This window comes from Salmo salar, chromosome ssa02, assembly GCF_905237065.1.
Source record: "Salmo salar chromosome ssa02, Ssal_v3.1, whole genome shotgun sequence".
Lineage (NCBI taxonomy): Eukaryota > Metazoa > Chordata > Actinopteri > Salmoniformes > Salmonidae > Salmo > Salmo salar.
The window spans coordinates 64,965,907-64,988,899 of NC_059443.1; the positions used below are offsets into that span (position 1 = coordinate 64,965,907).

General features: G+C 43.3%; 1 protein-coding gene across 2 annotated transcripts in view; it reads right to left on the minus strand.

Moving 5' to 3' along the window:
* The window catches only part of rbm20 (RNA binding motif protein 20), a 74,757-nt gene that overhangs the window by 33,789 nt on the left and 17,975 nt on the right, over positions 1-22,993 (minus strand). The window contains exon 1 of one of the 2 annotated variants that reach the window (XM_045707940.1): positions 2,225-2,415. The exons of the other annotated variant lie outside the window; for it this stretch is intronic. The gene's annotated coding sequence lies outside the window, so the exon portion shown is untranslated. Of the gene's footprint in view, positions 1-2,224; positions 2,416-22,993 lie in introns of those variants that run through there. 2 annotated transcript variants of the gene reach the window in all.

Consider the following 22,993-nt stretch of genomic DNA (forward strand, 5'->3'; position numbering starts at 1 on the left):
GTCCCCCTCTCCTCTGCAGACTGATAGATGACTGTACTAACCATTATCACCCGTTTCTGTTATGTGACTGTCTCAAAGCCCAATGAGTGTTGACTCCACAACAAATGAGGACAGAGTAGCTTAGCTGTGTAGCATGTCTCCATAATGGACTCTGTAACGTACACTGCATGCATATATGATACATTGCTAGTAAATACAGTATATGTGTATGGCTATATGTATGGAGTGTGTGCATGTATGGCGCATTACACAGACGTACTATATGTAGCCTGCATGTTGGGGATTGCATTTCTAGGGACATAGTATCGATATAGCACATACATATTTTAAATGAATAGAAACAGTATATATTAATTAGCTCAATATATCATTGACACTATATTTTAGTCTCACGCTGAAAGATTTGTCTGTAAGCCAAGTGTTCCTGCTGAAAATATTAACACACACTTGAACTTGAATGAATATGTAAAAACTGAAATAGTACATTGAACAGACGTAGGGAGAAGGAGATATGATATGAATTAATCGTGTGTCCAAACAAATACAATAATTATCTTATATTAGTAGTGCAATAAAAATGCCAGGGATAAACCTTCATGTTGATTCATTGAATAATTAAAAAGGACACCAATTACATAATTTGATAAATAAATCTGAACTAAATCACTTGAACAAATTATTTGTGGACAAAAGTAAAACTAGCAAAATAAATATCTGAAATAATATCTGAAACAAACTCAAAATCACTCCCACTTTCCAACAAATCCCAAAACCCCCAGTGTCTACCAGTAAGTCATCAAACAAGTCCAATATTCAGATATAAGTCCATATTGTTCAGATATAAGTCCATATTGTTCGGATATAAGTCCATATCGTTCGGATATAAGTCCATATCGTTCGGATATAAGTCCATATTGTTCGGACATAAGTCCATATTGTTCGGACATAAGTCCATATTGTTTGGATATAAGTCCATATTGTTTGGATATAAGTCCATATTGTTTGGATATAAGTCCATATTGTTTGGATATAAGTCCATATTGTTCGGATATAAGCAGGGTTACTCAACCAGTCCCATTCAAGTAGAGATCCATAGTTCCTTCCACACACTTACAACTTAGAACACTTCTGAAGACATCATCATAAAGTTCTACACACCAAATAGGCCAAGTCCCGCTAGCTTTATGAGAGGAAATATACTACTTAACTGGACCCTAAGGTGCCGAGTGAGTGAAGCAATTTAGGGAGCACAGTTCAAAAGTGAAAAGTGTGCGGAACAAGACGGCACATGCTTTCCCCAACCAAATCAAATCAAATGTATTTATAAAGCCCTTTTTACATCAGCCGATGTCACAAAGTGCTATACAGAAACCCAGCCTAAAACACCAAACAGCAAGCAATGCAGATGTAGAAACACAATGCAGATGTAGAACCACAATACAGACGTAGAACACACAATACAGATGTAGAACCACAATGCAGATGTAGAACCACAATACAGACGTAGAACACACAATACAGATGTAGAACCACAATGCAGACGTAGAAACACAATGCAGATGTCGAACCACAATACAGACGTAGAAACACAATACAGATGTAGAACCACTGCCCAAACACAGCAAGCCTACAGAGAGATATCAATTTGACTTTTGGATTTGATGAATTAAGATCCCCATTAGCCAATGCCAATGGCTCTATAGGTGGCCGTAGGCTACAACCCACCACTACATACCCCTGCACAACACAGAGAGCTATCAATCTGTACAACACAGTGAGCCTACAGAGAGCTATCAATCTGTACAACACAGCGAGCCTACAGAGAGCTATCAATCTGCACAACACAGCGAGCCTACAGAGAGCTATCAATCTGCACAACACAGCGAGACTACAGAGAGCTATCAATCTGCACAACACAGCGAGACTAAAGAGAGCTATCAATCTGTACAACACAGCGAGACTACAGAGAGCTATCAATCTGCACAACACAGCGAGACTACAGAGAGCTATCAATCTGCACAACACAGCGAGACTACAGAGAGCTATCAATCTGCACAACACAGCGAGACTACAGAGAGCTATCAATCTGTACAACACAGCGAGACTACAGAGAGCTATCAATCTGCACAACACAGCCTTGACCCTATACTTCTATACTCCTATACTCAACAGAGCATCTCCAGTCTTAGAAACACTCCCAGAGGAACAGAAAAGTCACACCAACCTGGAGCAGCGGTTGCACTGTAGGAGTCCTCTCTATGTTACACCCCACTAGCAGCTACTGTAGTTACGTTATGACCTATGTCTAGTGGCTGAAGAGGCATGAGACTTGCTTACTGCCCGTCTCTCTACTAGCACTGCGGCTGTGTACACCAACTCCACCACCCCAACCCTTTCCTATGTAGTTAACTTTAACTCCACCACTACACCCCTGCCCTTGAGAGTGCACTGACGCTATAGTCTAACACACTGCCCTGTGAGTCCCTGTATGAGAGTGTCCCTGCCCCTATGTAAGTCCAATGTTGTTAACGCTAAGTTTACCACTATACCACTACCCTCGGCCCTTCCCTGAGATGGTCCCCCAGCCCACCTGGTTTATTATTTACCACCAGATGTATTGGGAGAGATGGGGGCCATTTTGTGGGTCAACTCTACTAGGATTCCACTATGACAAAAAAATACAGTATTTAGAAAATATGTATATTTTATAGGTTTAAAATAAATTATATTTAAATTACTTGGCTGTTGCAAGTTAATATAATTTCAATGATCAGACATCTAAATACATAAAACAAAAATGTCTTCTAAATCATAACATAGATATTTTAGATAGAAGCTGGAATATCGGGTAGGTTAAAGATGGTATTTATAAAGTGCATTACCTTTATAACGTATATGAAAACAATTATTAGGTGATATGTTCAACCCGGCTTTCTCATACTGACCGTAACATGGCTTAAATAAAATGTTATCCACATCTATCCACCTTGGTAGGCACACACACACACACACACACACACACACACACACACACACACACACACACACACACACACACACACGAACACACACACACACACACACACACACACACACACAGACAATTATATTGAGTATTATATTAATATTTTACCCTATGGTACATTTATAATAGGAAACATTTAGCAACAGGTTTAACAACACAAAGCCCATCCTAAATGGATATAGCAACAGACGCCAATGACCATAATGAGAGATTTTTTTTCCCATAACGTTTTCTTTGCCCACATATTAAAAACAGCTGCAGGTATGCTGATAATTTGCTTGAATAAATTGTTTATTTTTATTCTTCTACCTATTATTGTTATTTTTTTATTTTTTTACAAAGAACCCATTTTCATTAAGAAAATATTTCGAGCGGCTTTATGAATTATTAGGTGTTAAAACTGTATGTTTACTGACAATGTAGTAATGCTTTTGAAACAACTACATAGGCCTACTTCATCTATCAGTTTGCACCCAAAAAAGAATGTTCACAACTTCGTATAGATTGTGTATTTTAATTTGACAACGAAGGAATATTATTGCATCTTCAAATGTGTTTTATGAAGATATTTTTTTTAATCAATTTTCCTAGGCTTATCAGAATTAGATAAATGTCCACAAGCAAATTAATGAAAGTAAATGAATAGGCCTACATTAACTTTAATTAAGTTGTAAAGTTTCATAGCATGTTTGGATAATGTTTGATATTGTCGGTTGTGTAAAATGCATAGCCTATGCTATTATAACAAAGAAGAAGACTAAACATAATTAATAAGAAGCCTACGACACAGACTTATAATATAACGTTAGCAAATGCGGACAATATAGGCTATTTAAATCAATTAACTTTTCTACAACTTTTTCATCTATTTGAAGAAAAAATGTACAATTTGTATTCTGCCTTTTAGTCCCCAGATAACATCATTCTGCCTCATGTTTGTCAACACTGTAATTCTCAAAACTCAACATAAAGATATAAATTAAATTCGATCGATATTTGAAACACTACCCACTTCGGACGACATTGCTAACTTGCCAGAAAATTGGTGAAGGCGACTAGGTCTAATATCCTGTTAATATGTCCTTATTATGCATTAATAAAAATGGTGATTGGGCCATACTTCGAATCAATAAACTCTAGGCCTACTTTATTAACATGCGGATAGTTAATTTGGTGACATCTCACCACTTTTGCGCATTGGTTTCCAGCTCTCATAAAGACGAGCATTTAACCTAAACTCCCAGGCATCCTATTCTCTGTGAGGTGCCAATGCAACAGATTTACATCCCCTCCATCTGTTGCAGTTTAGCTCGGGGCGGTCCATCCGGTGGAGAGAGAGAACAAACTGCTTTTAGTGAGCCTATCTCCAACTTATTTTAAAAGTCCGGAACAGGACATGACTGGGCCAAAATGTTAGGCCCTAAATACAGTGCACCGTGCAACACGGTTCTTTCCACCGAGTTTCTCTCAGGACAGCAGCATATAAGGTGACGCCTGTGGCCTACAGGTAAACTCCCCATCTCGCTGACCGTAAATATAATTCACGGAGCATCAATTTGATTGCGCAATATAAAACTTTTATATTGAGTTACCAAGAAATGTGCCTGCAGAGGACGAACGTTTGCCTAAAAAAGTACAACATTAATATCACAATAATCATCATTAATATAAAAAAGTGACAAGCAAAATTGACAAGCAGAATTAATGCATATGACCTACAAACCTGTTCACTTTAAAATAAATGAAATTGACAGATTATCAATTAAGCCCCTTAATCAAAGCAACCCCACCAAACCATCGCCTCTGTATGAATACAATCTTTAATTAACCTAGTCTAATTTAATCCCACTAGATGGCACTAAATGCTTTGCTCTGTGGCTCCAGGAGTCCCTGTGGAGATAGGATTTAACCATATGAGGGCACCATTCTCTTTCTGATGAATCTAAACCTGAGGTCTCCAAGCCTTTTCCCAGAGAGTTACCCTCCTGCAGGTTTTCACTCCAAACCCAGTTGTAACCAACCTAGTTAAGTTTATCAACCAACTAATTATTAGAATCAGGTGTGCTATATTAGGGTTTGAGTGAAAACCTACAGGAAGGTAGCTCGCCAGGAACAGGGTTAGAGCGAAAACCTACAGGACGGTAGCTCGCCAGGAACAGGGTTCGAGCGAAAACCTACAGGACGGTAGCTCGCCAGGAACAGGTTTCGAGCGAAAACCTACAGGAAGGTAGCTCGCCAGGAACAGGGTTCGAGCGAAAACCTACAGGACGGTAGCTCGCCAGGAACAGGGTCCGAGCGAAAACCTACAGGACGGTAGCTCGCCAGGAACAGGGTTCGAGCGAAAACCTACAGGACGGTAGCTCGCCAGGAACAGGGTTCGAGCGAAAACCTACAGGACGGTAGCTCGCCAGGAACAGGGTTCGAGCGAAAACCTACAGGACGGTAGCTCGCCAGGAACAGGGTTCGAGCGAAAACCTACAGGACGGTAGCTCGCCAGGAACAGGGTTCGAGCGAAAACCTACAGGACGGTAGCTCGCCAGGAACAGGGTTTGAGATCTCTGATCTAAACTGTGTCATGTCTGTCTGTCATGTCTCTGTCATTTATTTATTATGTATTTATCTTGCTCCTTTGCACCCCAGTATCTCTACTTGCACATTCATCTTCTGCACATCTATCACTCCAGTGTTTAATTGATATATTGTAATTACTTCGCCACCATGGCCTATTTATTGCCTTACCTCCCTTATCTTACCTCATTTGCACACACTGTATATAGACTTTTTCTACTGTATTATTGACTATATGTTTGTTTATTCCACGTGTAACTCTGTGTTGTTGTATGTGTCGAACTGCTTTGCTTTATCTTGGCCAGGTCGCAGTTGTAAATGAAAACTTGTTCTCAACTAGCCTACCTGGTTAAATAAAGGTGCATTTAAAAAAAAAAAATTAAAATGTCTATCATGTCTCTGTCATGTCTGTCCTCACAGCTATGAGAGTTTGATTATTGATAGAAATGTGGTCCAATGTGGCTCAGTTGGTAGCTTATGGTGCTTGCAACACAAGGGTCACGGGTTTGTTTCCGGCTGGGGCCCCATACGTAATGTATGCGCGCATAACTTTAAGTTGCTTTGGATAGTTATTATATTATTAAAAACTGCAGCCATAAGTAGTATTAGAATGCAAGATAAAGCAAAGAGTACATCATAAAATGGTCCCTTGTGGCTCAGCTGGTAGAGCATGGTGCTTGCGACGTCAGGGTTGTGGGTTTGATTCCCACAGGGGACCAGTATGAAAATGTATGCACTCACTACTGTAAGTAACTCTGGATAAAAGTGTCTGCTAAATGACTAACATGTAAATGAAATCACCTGCCTGTTGATAGTTAATAGAATAAAGAATAATGCATTTAGGATGATGACCGTCTCTCTAACACAGGTGTATGCCGCTACGCTGTCTTTGTCTCACCCAAACGCACACCAGTGGAGGCTGCTGAGGGGAGGACAGCTAATAATAATGTCTGGAAATTAGCGAATGAAATGGCATCCTGGAAACCATGTATTTCATACCAATCCACCTATTCCGCTCCAGCCATTACCACGAGCCTGTCCTCCCCAATTATGGTGCCGACAACCTCCTGTGACGCACCCACCCAAACCCCCCAATCTCACGAAGAGACATGGATCAGGTTGTCAAGTCCATCAACCCTAACCATGCCCCTTGACTTTTCCCAATACGGAACAACCAGTCAATCACATTCCCACAACCCTAATGAAAGTTTTCAACAGATCCATCACATAACACTCGACTGCTTACTCATCACGGGGTTGTCATGTTCACTGAGGTGAGGGAGGGTGAACTATGGATGGATGGGTCAGCTAGATTACTCATCATGTGGTCTAAATGTTTGTTAGGGTGGGGGGGGGGGGAGGTTTGGGGTAAGGCCTGGGCTAGGGGTAAAGTATGTATGGACGAGTCCGGGGGGTCTGGGTCAGCTAGATTGAGCCTGAGTTTGCAGCTCCAGGGGATCAAATACATGGTATATGGCACAGCTGAGGGAGCCTCTGATTTATAGCTGCCCAGGAACGGGTGAGGAATCCTGGCCACGGACACATGGGCAGGATCCTGAGGAGCCTGGAGGACTGGTGCTCCATGAGGCTGATGGGTGGTAGCTGTGGTAGCGTGTGTGTGTGTGTGTGTGTGTGTGTGTAGTGTGTGTGTGTGTGTGTGTGTGTGGTCCAAGTATAATGGCCGTGATTGGCACATTCCACCTGACGTTTTTAAAAGGTGGAAATGTATGTTGCAGGTTAAATGTGGGGTTTTTATTAAGTAAAATAAAAACATTTACTTTAGGGTAACACACACTAAAAGCATCACGTCCCCTCTGTCCCCTGCTGTCAAATAAATGTTGAGTCACATGGTAGCAAACACACATACTCTCACAAATCCTCTCTCTCTCTCTCACACACACACACACACACACACACACCGTAGCTCTTATTTCAGCCACCAGCTATTAGGAAGGTGTAACATAGGATATCAGGGTCACAGAGAAACACGCAGGTCAAATGGAATCTTCTGGTCGAAGACAGCTGGACCATAACTGTGTTTCAGCACTAAGAGCATTCCTGCTAAAATGATCATACGTGTGTGTGTGTGTTCATTCCTGCTGTTCGGTGTGCGTGTGCGTGTGTGTGTGCGTGCGCGTGTGCCTTCCTGCTAAAACACACAGTGGAAATACCTAAATTAGTGTTTGACACTGACTACCAGTGGAAGTGTGGAATTGTTCCCTAGAGTACTATGGAAATACAGTGACACCTGTTGCAATAATTAAGTAAAACATTTATTTAAACAGGAAGTTAAGGTTATAAACAATGGATTTACCTTAATCTATACCCATCATTGCCTTCATTATAACTATCAATCATTGTAACTGTCACGATTGTCGTTGGTAATGGAGGACCAAAACGCAGCAGGTATGTGTAAGCTCATCTTGACGTTTATTAACTCAGAATGAACGTACAAAAATAACAACCAAGAGAACGAACACTCAACAGCCAGTCTGGCCAGGCACAAGGCTAAACACAGAACAATCTCCCACAAATACACAGACAAACACACCCAACTAATATAGGACTTCCAATCAAAGGCAACACCACACAGCTGCCTTCAATTGGAAGTCCACCCCAATTAACTCAACATAGAAACACACTCACTAGACTACACATAGAAATACATAAACATAGACCATAACTCAAAACCCGGAAATAATAAATCAAACGCCCTCCTAACTAACACACCACCCTGAACCACATAAAACAAATACCCTCTGCCACGTCCTGACCAAACTAAAATGACAATTAACCCTTATACTGGCCAGGACGTGACAGTAACCATACAGTAGTAAGTAGTAAGCTCACTTTAACTGCAATTTAAGAGAAAAATATTCTGAATTCAACGAGACAAAATATCAACCAAAACATATTTCAGAAAAACGACTAATTGATTGATTCTCAATGGACCAACACTTAAAAATGTAATACATGAATATAACACATTCCTACGGCTAATGTTTTTCAGTAGCTAGATAATGTCTCTGAGTAGAGAGTCATTTCTTCAGCTGGTGTTTCTGAGCACGAAGCTAGCTCATAATACAGCTAATGTTTTTGAAACTGTTCGTCAGTACTTGTCCACTGTATCGAATGCTCCTCTGCGGTTTGCATTGTGAGGTGTGCATAGAGCTCTGCATGTGTGTGTCTAAGGTGGTTGGACCGTCTACAGATTGACACAGGAGGCCCCTAGGAACTGTAGATGGGAGACGAGAGACCGAGAATGTCTAAAACTAACTAACAGACGTTACTTATAGTGGGTGGCCTTAGGGATCACTTCCAGGTCAATAGGTCAATTCTTCGCTCCACTATCAGGTCGACGACACTACAACCCTGCCCCAAAACGAAACCTAACCCCTACCTCCTGGATTTAGCACTAGATCGGAAAGAATTGTGTAGATCAGAAAGAATTGGACAGGTATAAGCAATATAATTGTAGATCCAACTTGGCTTCTGATAGGATAGTTCCGATTTAGGTATTTGCTCATACCTCTCCAGTGCTTTCAGATCTACACCAGGAGAATCACTAGTTTCTTTGGCAGACAGTGAATTGTTTTGGCTATAATATAAAGGGAGAATTGCTATAACAGCTGAGTCTGACAAGCAATTTTCCTGCTGTGTTGTAAAATATATTTATAGCTTTACTAGTGTCCCCTTGTGGAGAATCAATTCTCCATTTTCATTGGCTGAGCTATTCCTGTGACAGATTAAAAAGCCATCTTTTTTCCCTGATGAAATTCCACAGTCAAAACAACAGTGAAAACCGATGTTCCCACTGACATTTTGGACAATTTGAAGGATGAAGTGCAGCTCCTTGCCACTCAGGAGTCTTCCCTCTCTGCAGACAGCAACACAGGAGCTTTTTTTGGAGTAAAGGGTGACGCATTTGTATCTCCCCCTCTGTCTCTCTCCTTCTCTCCCTCATCCCTCTTTCTCCCTCTCTTTCCTTCACTCTCCTTCTCTCTCTCCCTCCCTCGTCCCTCTATCCAAAGCAAGCGTAGCATTTAACCATCTGTCAGCGCCATCAGCCAGCGACTGCCAATCACACCCTGTCACACCCTGGCAAAGTGTGCCTCATCAGCCAATCGGAATGCAGTTTCCCCTCCACCTGCTCCACCCCCCCCCAACCCTGACCCCTACCACCCTTGCTGTCCACACATGGAAAACTATGGCCACTCACAACAGGAGGTGCGAGGTAAGGCCTCTCCAGCCTCTCTCCTTGGCCTGCCTGCCTGCAAACCTCTCTGCTCTCTCTTTGTTAAAGACGAGATGCCCTCCTTGAAAGTAATAGTGCCCTGGGCACTGATGAGTAGGATCCCTTTGCCATGGCAGTCTGTGTATATCAGTTCAGAGCAGAGGAAGAGAGAGAAAGGAGAGAGGGAAGAAAAAGTAGACTATGGAGAGGATGAAGTGAAGAGAGAGAGGGAAAATGCTTGCCTGTCTACCCAGAATTTTTGCTCCGGCCAAACGCCACACCCACTGATGTTAGTTTCTTCTCCGCAATGAGTCTGGATCTGAATACCTCCCAGACAATTTATAGAATGGAAATCCATTCTAGACCGTCTGATTGGTCCCAGAAACCAATGGGTTGGGCCAGAGCAGAGCCAGAACACATGTGGGTACAGAGGCGTTTGAAAATGTGTCATTGTCTTTGTACAACACCCCTCATTTTGACGTCACCACAAATGACTTCAACGATGGCAGTCTCAGACTGAAGGAACATAGATCAGTGGAAGAATTCAGTTTGAGGCAAGGGACAGACAGGATAAGAGAGTGGGGTAACGAGAGAGAGAGAGAGAGAGAGAGAGAGGAGAGAGGAAAGATGAGATAATGGAGAGAGAAGGGAAAGAGAGAAGGAGGAAAAATGTGAGTATTGAGAGAGAAGAAAAGAGAGAGGTAAAAGAGAGAGTGTAAGACAGGAAAGTAGCAAGAGAGTGGGGTAAGGAGAGAGAGAGAGAGAGAGAGAGAGCGAGAGCGAGAGAGTGAGAGATAATGGGATACAGAGAGAGAGAACATGAGGCATAGCCTAAACATCTCTAGATCTCTCACTCTACCCTGTAGGACTATTTTTTCACATCTCATTCGTATCCACCCTGACAGGGAGTGTTGAGCCTACTTGAGTTAAGTTACGTTGTAAGATAAGCTCTCACCTTCCATCTCTGTCAGATGGATTAGACATGGCCGTTCTCCACAGGAGTGCAGTTCAATTCATGACTCATATTTGTAAGATGGATTTGACTCCAACTGTATTAGATTCCTTCTCCTGTGAGGTAGCCTGGTACCAGATTTCTTTGTATTGTCTTGCCAACACACTATGACCACAGGAGTTGGCAAAACAGACAGACAAAACTACCCCTGCCTTGCTGTAAGGTAAAAAAAAAGTCTACTCTATTTCAATATAAGGGCTTTATTAGCATGGGAAACACATGTTTCCATTTCCAAAACAAGTGAAGTAGATAATAAACAAAAGTGAAATTAACAATACAAATTGACAGTACACATTACACTCACAAAAGTTCCAAAAGAATAAAGACATTTCAAATGTCATATTATGTGCAAATAGTTAAAGTACAAAAAATAAGTAAACATAAATATGGGTTTTATTTACAATGGTGTTTGTTCTTCACTGGTTGCCCTTTTCTTGTGGCAACAGGTCACAAATATTGCTGCTGTGATGGCACACATTGGGTACGTTTTCGAATTCTTTGTGGGTCTGTGTAATCTGGGGAAAATATGTGTCTCTAATATGGTCATACATTTGTCAGGAGGTTAGGAAGTGCAGCTCAGTTTCCACCTCATTTTGTGGGCAGTGTTCACATAGCCTGTCTTCTCTTGAGAGCCAGGTCTGCCTACGGCGGCCTTTCTCAATAGCAAGGCTATGCTCACTGAGTCTGTACATAGTCAAAGCTTTGGGTCAGTCACAGTGGCCTTCTCATGTACTCTCTCTCTCTCTCTCTCTCACCAGTAAGAGTGGATTGATGTGGTTGTCTGTGTGAAAGCCAAAGCTATTGAAATATTATGTTATAATTGTAAATGTTTCACATAGTGTAAGCCAGTACAGTACAGGAGAAATACAGGAGAAATGTACAGGGGAAATGTAGATCGATTAAGCTTTCTAGTTAAGACAGAGGAACAGATGGGATGAGAAAAACAGTTTAGGAAAAACCTTGCATAACACACACACACACACACACAGACAGACAGACAGACAGACAGACAGACAGACAGACAGACAGACAGACAGACAGACAGACAGACAGACAGACAGACAGACACACACACACACACACACACACACACACACACACACACACACACACACACACAGACACATAGACACACGCAGATGTGATTCTGACAGCCAAGCCATGTGGTCCCATTTGTCTCCTTCCCAGAAGCCATTGGGATCATTTTCAGGCCACATAAATAGCCAAATAGCCATTAGCACAAATGAACGTAAACAATGAGAAGAATGAAGCGATCTCGCTAACAGCTGCCATGGAACTTCAACAGGAAAGAAAGCCAGCTCAGTGAAAGCCAGTGGACAGAACGCGTTGGATTTGCCCTGATATAGTCACCATCTAGCACTGGATATCAAGACCTGGGTTTAAATAGTATTTGCTTTCTTTCAAATAATTTAGCTGCTCCTTCATCGAGCATGCCTGGCGCAATGGAACAAATTAAATAGTCCCAACAGTACAAACTCTGTTCCTCTCACACTCCAGGCCATCACAATTAAACGCTGAAAGTATTTAAAAGAAAACAAATACTATTTGAACCCAGTTGGATATCAAAGCCATGCAGGCCCAAAGGTAGTGTGATGATCCCTCATTCATTACACTGCACGGACTTTTGAGGAAATCAGAGCGCTTTGTGGATGAAGACATGCAAACTTGTCAAAGTCCAAAGAAAAATGGCAACCGCAGCCAAGTCTCAGACTAGTGCTGATCTACTCTGAGACTATGGTAACTGGTGCCTCCCTCCCTCCCTCCTCCCTCCCTCCCTCCCTCCCTCCCTCCCTCCCTCCCTCCCTCCCTCCCTCCCTCCCTCCCTCCCTCCCTCCCTCCCTCCCTCCCTCCCTCCTTATCTCCTGTCACTATGGTAGCTGGTCTCCCTCCTTCAAACTGGTGCTTCCCTCCCTCCCTCCCTCCCTCCCTCCCTCCCTCCTCCCTCCCTCCCTCCCTCCCTCCCTCCCTCCCTCCCTCCCTCCCTCCCTCCCTCCCTCCCTCCCTCCCTCCCTCCTTATCTCCTGTCACTATGGTAGCTGGTGCTTCACTCCCTCCCCCTCCCCCTTCTCCCTCTCTCCCCCCTCCCTCCTACTCTCCTGTCATTATGGTAGCTGGTCCCTCCCTCCCTCCCTCCCTCCCTCCCTCCCTCCCTCCTACTCTCCTGTCACTGTGGTAGCTGGTGCTATGCTTATTGATGGTGCTACCAGAATGGATCTTGGCTGCTGTTTTGAAGGGATGATGAGTGAGGAATTGTCACATTCCATGTAAGACAATATACTGTCAGAAATGATCAGATATATTTCACAGGTACATGATTGTCATGCCAGAGGGAGTCCTGTGTAAGCTAATATACTGTCACTGACGTTTTTCACCAAAGGTTGCCCAGACATTGTTATCGGAAAATATTCCGAAGTTGCCAAGATATTACACATAAATATTTCCCAGGTGTGTGCAGGCCAGGCCTACAGTCTATGTATGGCTTAAAGCCATAGGTGATGAGTGGGCAACAAGACAGGCCAAGAGCTTGATATCTAGTTCAGCTCCCATTCTGTGACCTACAGATCACCTCTGCAGGTATGCTGGTCTGGATAGTAAAGAATAAAGAACTTACCCACCTCGGATGTACATCTCAAACTAAAGCAACGTGGGTTTATTATCTTCAGTTAACAGCCTGGAATGAGGGGCTGGCTAGCCTGGAAGCCGCAGGAGGGGCTAAAACGATACGGCCACCCCTCCCTCTCTCTCTATCTATCTTCACCACGGAAAGTCTCTCTCTCTCTCTCTCTCTCTCTCTCTCTCTCTCTCTCTCTCTCTCTCTCTCTCTCTCTCTCTCTCTCTCTCTCTCTCTCTCTATCTATCTTCACCACGGAAAGTCTCTCTCTCTCTCTCTCTCTCTCTCTCTATCTCTCTCTCTCTTTCTCCTCACACACACACACACAATCAAACTTGTCAAGTTGGCATCTATGTCTTGCAGAGCGAGAATACATTCACATCTAGGGTCCGATTACTTAATAGCAGCTATCATCAGGTCTCCATCAGCTACCTCTCCCAGTCCTTTCCCTGGACTCCTCTCCCTGTGGGCCCAGTGATTGGCTAAGAGTTAATAAGCAGGAGACTCTTTAGCTGGAGTCACGACCTTGTACTGACAGACCAACATTTTCCAGGCCCTCACTGTTGTCCTATATGGGTGTTTTGGGGTAGGCCATTAACATGCCTGATGTTAAATGAGTGCCGCCAACAATACACTCTCTCTGTCACGCTCTGTCGTTCTCTCTCTATCTCTGTGTATATCTGTCGCTCTTTCTCAGTCTCGCTCTTCCCCTCTCTCTCCCTCTCTCCCCATCCTCTCTCTCTCTCTCTCTCTCTCTCGCTCTGCCTCTCTATCTTTCTGTCTCTCCCTCTCTCCACGTCCGTCCCTGACACTCATCTGTCTGTGTTAGCAGATACAGTAGCTGTAGAGGAAGGGATGATAGCAGTGGTCCAGAATAGCATTCTGAGGTCCGGGGAGTTTTGTACAGAGCCAGGTGCCGTGATTAGAGCCAAGGGGAGGAGGACACCTCATAGAAGGATATCTCATTAAGCCCTTGCTTAAGGGACGCACGGTGACACCACCGGTGACACAGCAGTTGGTCTAAGCCGAGAATGATTAATGACGTCATAACTGTATGTTCTGTAATGAAGGTAGCCTACATGTGATATCCTGAATACACTTCCCTCTGGGCACACACTGGTCGAATCAACGTTGTTCTACCAACGTGGAATAGACGTTGAATTGTTAGTTATGAAAGTTATGAAAGACTCGTCCATAGCACCCAATTCAGAGGAGGCATAGAACACTTGACAAAAGCATACAATAGATAAAAGCCTCACTGTGACTGACCTTCGTACTTCAAACAGCCATTTAGAGGCGTTTTCATTTTCAAATCCTACGATCCAAACTTTCCAAACTGGGTTACCTCAAAGCGACACATTTCATAACCCACACGGCTGACTCTGGCCTCAGGCAGTGTTGTTATGGTATGGTTTACGTACTATAGGCCTGCTGCTTCAAACTAACACATTGCATCCCCCCTAGAAGTGGTGAACCAGTTATCAAAGTAGTACCAAAGTGTGTGTGTGTGTGTGTGTGTGTGTGTGTGTGTGTGTGTGTGTGTGTGTGTGTGTGTGTGTGTGTGTGTGTGTGTGTGTGTGTGTGCGTGTGCGTGTGCAGTTTGTGTGTGTGTGTGCCTGTGTGCGTGTGCGAGCGCGTGTGGTGTGTGTGCATGTGTGGTGTGTGGTGTGCGTGCGTGCGTGCGTGCGTGTGTGTGGTGTGTGGTGTGTGTGTGTTATGCAAAGTGTAGGAGTATAGACGGTCAGTCAGTTATCAAAGTAGTACCAAAGTGTGTGCGTGTGTGTGTGTGAGTATAGACTGTCAGTCGTGACTCACTCAGACCCACCAACCAACCTGTCATATGAGTCACTTGAGACTCAGGTCTCTAACACTGTTCCACACCAGCTATGTGCCCTTTTCAGACCCCCGCTTGCTATTTCAAACGGTACACATTAAATAAATACATGAAATAAAGACATTAATGAAGCCACAAAAATATCAAAAGTGTTATTTGCACTTGACTTTGCACCTGCTGTGATCAAAGTCTCGCCAACGGGAGGAAAAATCAGGAATAATCGTCGACGTCTGACTTAATTAATAGTTTCAAGGTAGTGTAGGCACATCCAGGGACTTGCAGGGGCTCAGTTATTAATAACCTCCCGTGAAGAGGAAGAAAGCAACATTTGATTAGAAATGTCTCCATGTCAGGGGAAATAATAATGTATGTAATTAACTGTATGAGCAATCATATTATATTTATCGTCTTCATGTGTTCCGGACATGACTAATGATGATTCATGTGTTGAAAAGTTGTGGGATTTAAACACCCAAAGTGTAATGGAGTGGTGAATAGAACTAACCAGAGAGCTGGGCCAACTTTTAGAATGGACGCCATGTTAGCGCCTTTGAGCATTCTATTTGTCCATTCATGACGAGAATTTGGACTCTTGTACATTGCATTGTTTAAAATGTAGAAAATTCAGTGGACTGCTATTGGTCAATATTGCACATGCGGAGCTAACATGGCTGCCGTGGAATGTAGTGTCATGTAAATCTCTATAGTTACTACATGACCAAAAGTATGTGGACACGTGCCTGTCAAGCATCTCATTCCAAAATCATGGGCATTAATAAGGAGTTGGTCCCCCTTTGTTGCTGTAACAGCCTCCACTCTTCTGGGAAGGCTTTCCACTAGTTGTTGGAACATTGCTGCGGGGACTTGCTCCCATTCAGCCACAAGAGCATTAGTGAGTTTCGGCACTGATGTTGGGCAATTAGGCCTGGCTTGCAGTCGGCGTTCCAATTCATCCCAAAGGTCTTTGATGGGGTTGAGGTCAGGGCTCTGTATAGACCAGTCAAGTTCTTCCACACGGATCTCGACAAACCCTTTGTATATGGACCTCGTTTTGTGCAAGGGGGCATTGTTATGCTGAAACAGGAAAGGGCCTTCTCCAAACTGTTGCCTCAACATTGGAAGCACAGAATCGTCTAGAACGTTATTGTATGCTGTAGCGTTAACATTTCCCTTCACTGGAACTAAGAGGCCTAGCCTGAACCACAGCCCCAGACCATTATTCCTCCTCCACCAAACTTTACAGTTGGCACTATGCATTGGAGCAGGTAGTGTTCTCCTGGCATCCACCAAACCCAGATTTGTCCGTCGGACTATCACATGGTGAAGCGTGATTCATCACACCAGAGAACGCATTTCCACTGATTCAAAGTCCAATGGCGGCGAGCTTTACACCACTCCAGCCGACGCTTGGCATTGCGCATAGTGATCTTAGGCTTATGTGCGGCTGCTCGGACATGGAAACCAATTTCATGAAGCTCCCGATGAGCAGTTCTTGTGCTGATGTTGCTTCCAGAGGCAGTTTGGAACTCGGTAGTGAGTGTTCCAACCAAGGACAGACGATCAGCACTCGGCGGTCCCGTTCTGTGAGCTTGTGTGGCCTACTACTTCGCGGCTGAGCCATTGTTGCTCCTAGACGTTTCCTATAACAGTACTTACAGTTTACCGTAGCAGGTCTAGCAGGGCAGAATTTTGGCAATAGCACTTGTTGGAAAGGTGGCGGTGCCTCGTTGAAAGTCACTGAGCTCTTCAGTAAGGCCATTCTACTGCCAGTGTTTGTCTATGGAGATTGCATGGCTGTGTGCTTGATTTTATACAACTGTCAGCAATGGGTGTGGCTAAAATAGCTGAATCCACAAATTTGTATATAGAGTGTATATGGCTCTGGGTCTAATGGTATGCCACATCTGGACCCACCTAGATAGACTGAAAAATCACAAATGTAACTGTTCCACAGTTTATGGTTTCTGTGAAAACAAAATCCATGTGTGGGCCATTAATTCAATTGCTAATATGGTGAGGAGCAGGGGAGGAGAGTTTGGTATGGCCCTCCAAGTCTCTGATTACATGGAAAGATAATACGGCTAGGGCCTGGCCAGTGCCGGTGACAGGCTGACCAGCCGGAGTCGGATTTCCGGAGCTGGGCCGGAGTCGATTTTCCTGACCCTCAGTATCCATTGGACAGCGTGAACATTTCTGTTGCCACCCGGGCTTGTCCCATTTCCTTTCCATCCTTCTCCTTTGGGAGAAATCCCATGTTGGTTCCCATTTGTGTTGAACCAGGTGTCAAAAAGGGACTGAAGCCAGAGAGAGGGGAGACTGAGAGGACATGGGATGATGATTCTCTCTCTCTCTCGCTCTCAATTCAATTTCAATTCAATTTAAGGGGCTTTACTGGCATGGGAAACATATGTTTACATTGCCATAGCAAGTGAAATAGATAATAAACAAAAGTGAAGTCTCTCTCTCACCCTCTCTCTCTCTCTCTCCCTCTCTCTCTCTCTCTCTCTCTCTCTCACCCTCACCCTCTCTCTCTCTCAATATACTGTAGCAGCTATATCTTTAGCAGCTAGTTTCTCCCATGTGATCCTAATTGTTCTAATTCTACTCCTGTGGTTTCCTCTGTGTGAGAATACAGACTACAGTATAACTGGTTCGTGTAGACCTCCATGCAAGGCCTCCTCTTCTTATGAACTCATCTAATGCTCCATGAATATGCTGTAACATTCACTGAAAGCCATGAGCTTTTGATTGTACATGGATTTAACATCTGCTTGCAATAATAAACATAAAGGTATCATAAACCAAATAAAAATGGATTTTTCTGTTTGTTAAGTTTATCTAACCCTATTTTGTGAGACTTCTAAGATGTCCCGTCAAAGCAGCCAAGCCAAACTGATTGTACTGTATTTCTTCGCTATAGTCAGAGTTATTTTTCAAAAAATGATTTATATCGCCTATCAGCAGTAGAATTAGAGTCCCCCGAGTGCCAAAATGAGCGGACTACAGAATATTAGTATTGCCATGCTAAGCCCTCCTTATTTTTTTAACATATCGCACAGTAGGTGTTGGCCATTAGACACCATGGCACAAGACAAATGGTGACCTGTTTTCAACTGTCAACAAGTCCCACAAAACGTCACCGGGGCCTTGATCCTCGCTCAACCCCCATTGACTGAGCACCACCCGCACGTACCTCATTGGCCGAGACGGGTCTTGTGACACTCCGTGGAGAGCTCCGTTGTGAATAGCACACATTGTTCCTTTATGATGCGGTGGTGGGTATCGTATCTTGAATAACCAAATGGTGAGGTGTAACATTTTCTATTAGCCCCCCCTCTTCTAACACACCTGCTGGCCAATCTGATCAGGGGCACAGTGGAGGGGGCAGTGGGGTGAGGATTCAGGGGTGTTGGTGTGACAGATCATTTATACACATCCCATCTGGTGTTATACTCAGACAGGCCAGACCTGGGTTCAAATACTGTTCTAAATCATTTCAAATACTTCAGCTGTGCTCGAATGAGCTTGCCTGCCACAATGGACCCAATAGAAGAAAAAGTACAAAAGTGAAGAAAAGTGGAAACCCAGCCTCCAGGCAAGCTACAGCAAACATTGAAGGTATTTGAACCCAGGTCTGGGACAGGCTGTCTATAGGGCCAGACATTATTCAGGCCCCAACCGATCTCCTTGTAGTGTGTCGTTGGTGTAGCTTAATACGTCACAAATCACTGTCACTGGTGTCATTGGTGTCAGGTAAAAACATGCCGTTAGTGAGGGGCTTAGGTATGCATCAGCACCTCCCTGGGAGACATAGGTCTGGGTAGATGGGATACATGTAGGCTACAGGGACTACTTTCAAACATTAAGCACCTGGACCCACCGCCACAGACACTTACTCACCTACGATCCAAAATACAAAACACAAACTGACATGGCACCTCCCCTGTCCAATGAACACAATGATTATCAACTTCATTCCATGGTTACCAACGTGATTACATGATCACCAAGTTGTCAAACACACCTACCGTATGTGGTTCTTCAGAGAGACACACAGCACTTGTTATACAGGCCCTTCCCCTCCTCCCCTATCTCCTGCCATTGTCCTCCCCCTCTCATTCTCTCTCCATTGACACTGAGCGACAGGCATATTGGACTGCTGACAGGGCGATGGTCGTGTCATACAGGGCTCTCTGATTTCACTCGTTTTCAAAGGCTAGGCCATAGGAATGCTCTACACACTCCTCCGTTTTACCCCTCCCTTCCTTCCTCCCTTCCACCCACTTTACCCCTCCCTTCCTCCCTTCCTCCCTTCCTCCCACCCACTTTCCCCTCGTGATCAGGCTCCACATGTGAATTTTCAATATCGCTTACACACCACCAGGTGTTTTGTGGGTCTCTCTCTCTCTCTCTCTCTCTCTCTCTCTCTCTCTCTCTCTCTCCGAAGCTGTGCCGGAGTCGGTTTTCCCAACCCTCAGTGTCCATTGGACAGTGAGAATGTTTCTGTTGCCACCTGGCTTTCCCCATTTAATTCCCATCCTTCATACCAACTCCTTTGGGAGAAATCCCATGTTGGTTCCCATTTGTGGGACTGAAGCCAGAGAAGGGTAGACTGAGAGAACATGGGATGATGATACTTTCTCTCTCTCTCTCTCTCTCTCTCTCTCTCTCTCTCTCTCTCCCTCTCCCTCTCCCTCTCTCTCAATTCGATTTGAGGGGCTTTATTGGCATGGGAAACATATGTTTACATTGCCAAAGCAAGTGAAATGGATAAACAAAAGTGAAATAAACAAAAAGTGAACAGTAAATATTACACTCACACATTTCAAATGTCATATTATGTCTATATAGTGTTGTAACAATGTGCAAATAGTTAAAGTAAAGAAGGGAAATAAATAAACATAAATATGGGTTGTATTTACAATGGTCTTTGTTCTTCACTGGTTTCCCTATTCTTGGACAACAGTTCACAAATCTTGCTGCTGTGATGGCACACTGTGGTATTTCGCCCAATAGATATGGGAGTTTATCAAAATTGGATTTGTTTTCGGATTCTTTGTGGGTCTGTGTAATCTGAGGGGAATATGTGTCTCTAATATGGTCATACATTTGGCAGGAGGTTAGGAAGTGCAGCTCAGTTTCCACCTCATTTTGTGGGCAGTATTCTCTCTCTCACTCACTCACTCACTCACTCACTCACTCACTCACTCACTCACTCACTCACTCACTCACTCACTCACTCACTCACTCACTCACTCACTCACTCACTCACTCACAACCCTAATGTTACCCCAATGTCATCTATAACACTAATGTTACCTTTAATGGTACCATAATGTTACCTATAACCCTAACGCGTGCGCCATCGTGCATACATTTATTTTGTCCCCCTACACCAAACGCGATCACGACACGCATGTTGAAATATCAAAACAAACTCTGAACCAATTACATTAATTTGGGGACAGGTTGAAAAGCATTAAACATTTATGGCAATTTAGCTAGTTAGCTTGCACATGCTAGCTAATTTATCCTATTTAGCTAGCTTGCTGTTGCTAGCTAATTGGTCCTGGGATATAAACATTGAGTTGTTATTTTGAAATACACAAGGTCCTCTACTCCGACATTTAATCCACACATAAAACGGTCAACCGAATTGTTTCTAGTCATCTCTCCTCCTTCCAGGCTTTTTCATCTTTGAACTTATATGGTGATCGGCATCTAAACTTTCATAGTATTACTACGACGACCGGCAACACAATTCATCTTTCAATCACCCACGTGGGTGTAACCAATGAGGAGATGGCACGTGGGTACCTGCTTCTATATACCAATGAGGAGATGGGAAAGGCAGGACTTGCAGCGCGATCTGCGTCAGAAATAGAAAGGACTTCTATTTTAGCCCTTGGCAATGCAGACGCGCGCGAGCAGCGTGGGTGCAATAATTGAATAACATAGATTTCTAAACGTATTTTGCAACGTTTGCGCACGTGAGCGGTGTAGTCAGGGTATAATGTTACCTATAACCCTAATGTTACCTATAACCCTAATGTTACCTATAACCCTAATGTTACCATAATGTTACCTATAACCCTAATGTTACCTATAACCCTAATGTTACCATAATGTTACCTATATCCCTATTGTTACCCTAATGTTACCTATAACCCTAATGTTACCTATAACCCTAATGTTACACATAACCCTAATGTTACCCTAATGTTACCTATAACCCTAATGTTACCCTAATGTTACCTATAACCCTAATGTTACACATAACCCTAATGTTATCCTCATGTTACCTATAAACCTAATGTTACCTTTAAACCGAATATTACCTGTTACCATAATGTTACCTATAACCCTAATGTTACCTATAACCCGAATGTTACCTATAACCCGAATGTTACCTTTAACCCGAAAGTTACCTTTAACCCTAATGTTATCTATAACCCTAATGTTACCTATAACCCTAACGTTACCCTAATGTTACCTGTAACCCTAATGTTACCCTAATGTTACCTATAAAGTTAATGTTACCTATAACCCTAATGTTACCCCAATGTTATTTCCTCCAAACATAATGTGGCATGTATTAAAAGAGAAGAAGGTAATGTAATTGAACTGAAACATGATGAAATATGAACAAGATAATCAAAGGACAGGAAGGAAGTAAGGACTTTATTTCAACATGTCTGTCTGCTTTGTTGAGGTAGCCTAATCTGTCAAACTGACTATCTTAAGGGGTCAAAACTGCTTTTCGGCCCTTACAATTCCACAGGAAGGTACATTACAGCTAGCATTTAATGGGTTGGGGCATTCCAGAACCTTCAGAGGAGGAAGGAACCCCACAACATGTCAAAACACATAACACCATCACTGAAAAGCATCCTAGATCTTAACAACACTGCTTCATACAGTTATGAGGTTGCGTGACATCATATTTCAGTTTCCTTGTCATCATATTTATAGTTTAAACATTCAATAAAGCTATACCTGATCCACAGGACGTTTTATCTACTATATCAAGGCACGAGGGTAGCTTATAGAAGCCATACTTGCGCACACACACACGCCCGCCCGCACACACACACACACACACACACACACACACACACACACACACACACACACACACACACGCCCACATAGACACACACGCGCACACACACGACAAGCTAATATCAAATAATGACAATAATGACATTACGTCCATCTAGAATCTAGAGACGTAAATCTAGAATCTAGAGACGTAAATCTAGAATCTAGAGACGTACATCTCGAATCTAGAGACGTACATCTAGAATCTAGAGACGTAAATCTAGACATCTATTGACGTCAGGAATATGAGTCATGTTTCACTAGTCTGTAATTTATCTGGTGGATTACTAACCAGCTCATTAACACGCCATCTTTAGCCCCCCATCGAGTCTAAACATCCACGCACCCTCCTCAGTAATCTTCTACACGGCCAAGAAGTCTGAACCCAGTGTCGCTGCCAGCAGGGGGTGCTATAGATAGCAGGACACCTGTGGAGAGGATGAGGGCATCACACCACGGCTCTGACCGTGATACAATTGAATCCTTAATTCTGTAATCTCACTCTTTTGTTACGTAATCTACTAACAGCACAACCTTGGAACACTAAAACACTGTAACGTTGACTCAAAAGTGATGTTATGTCTGCA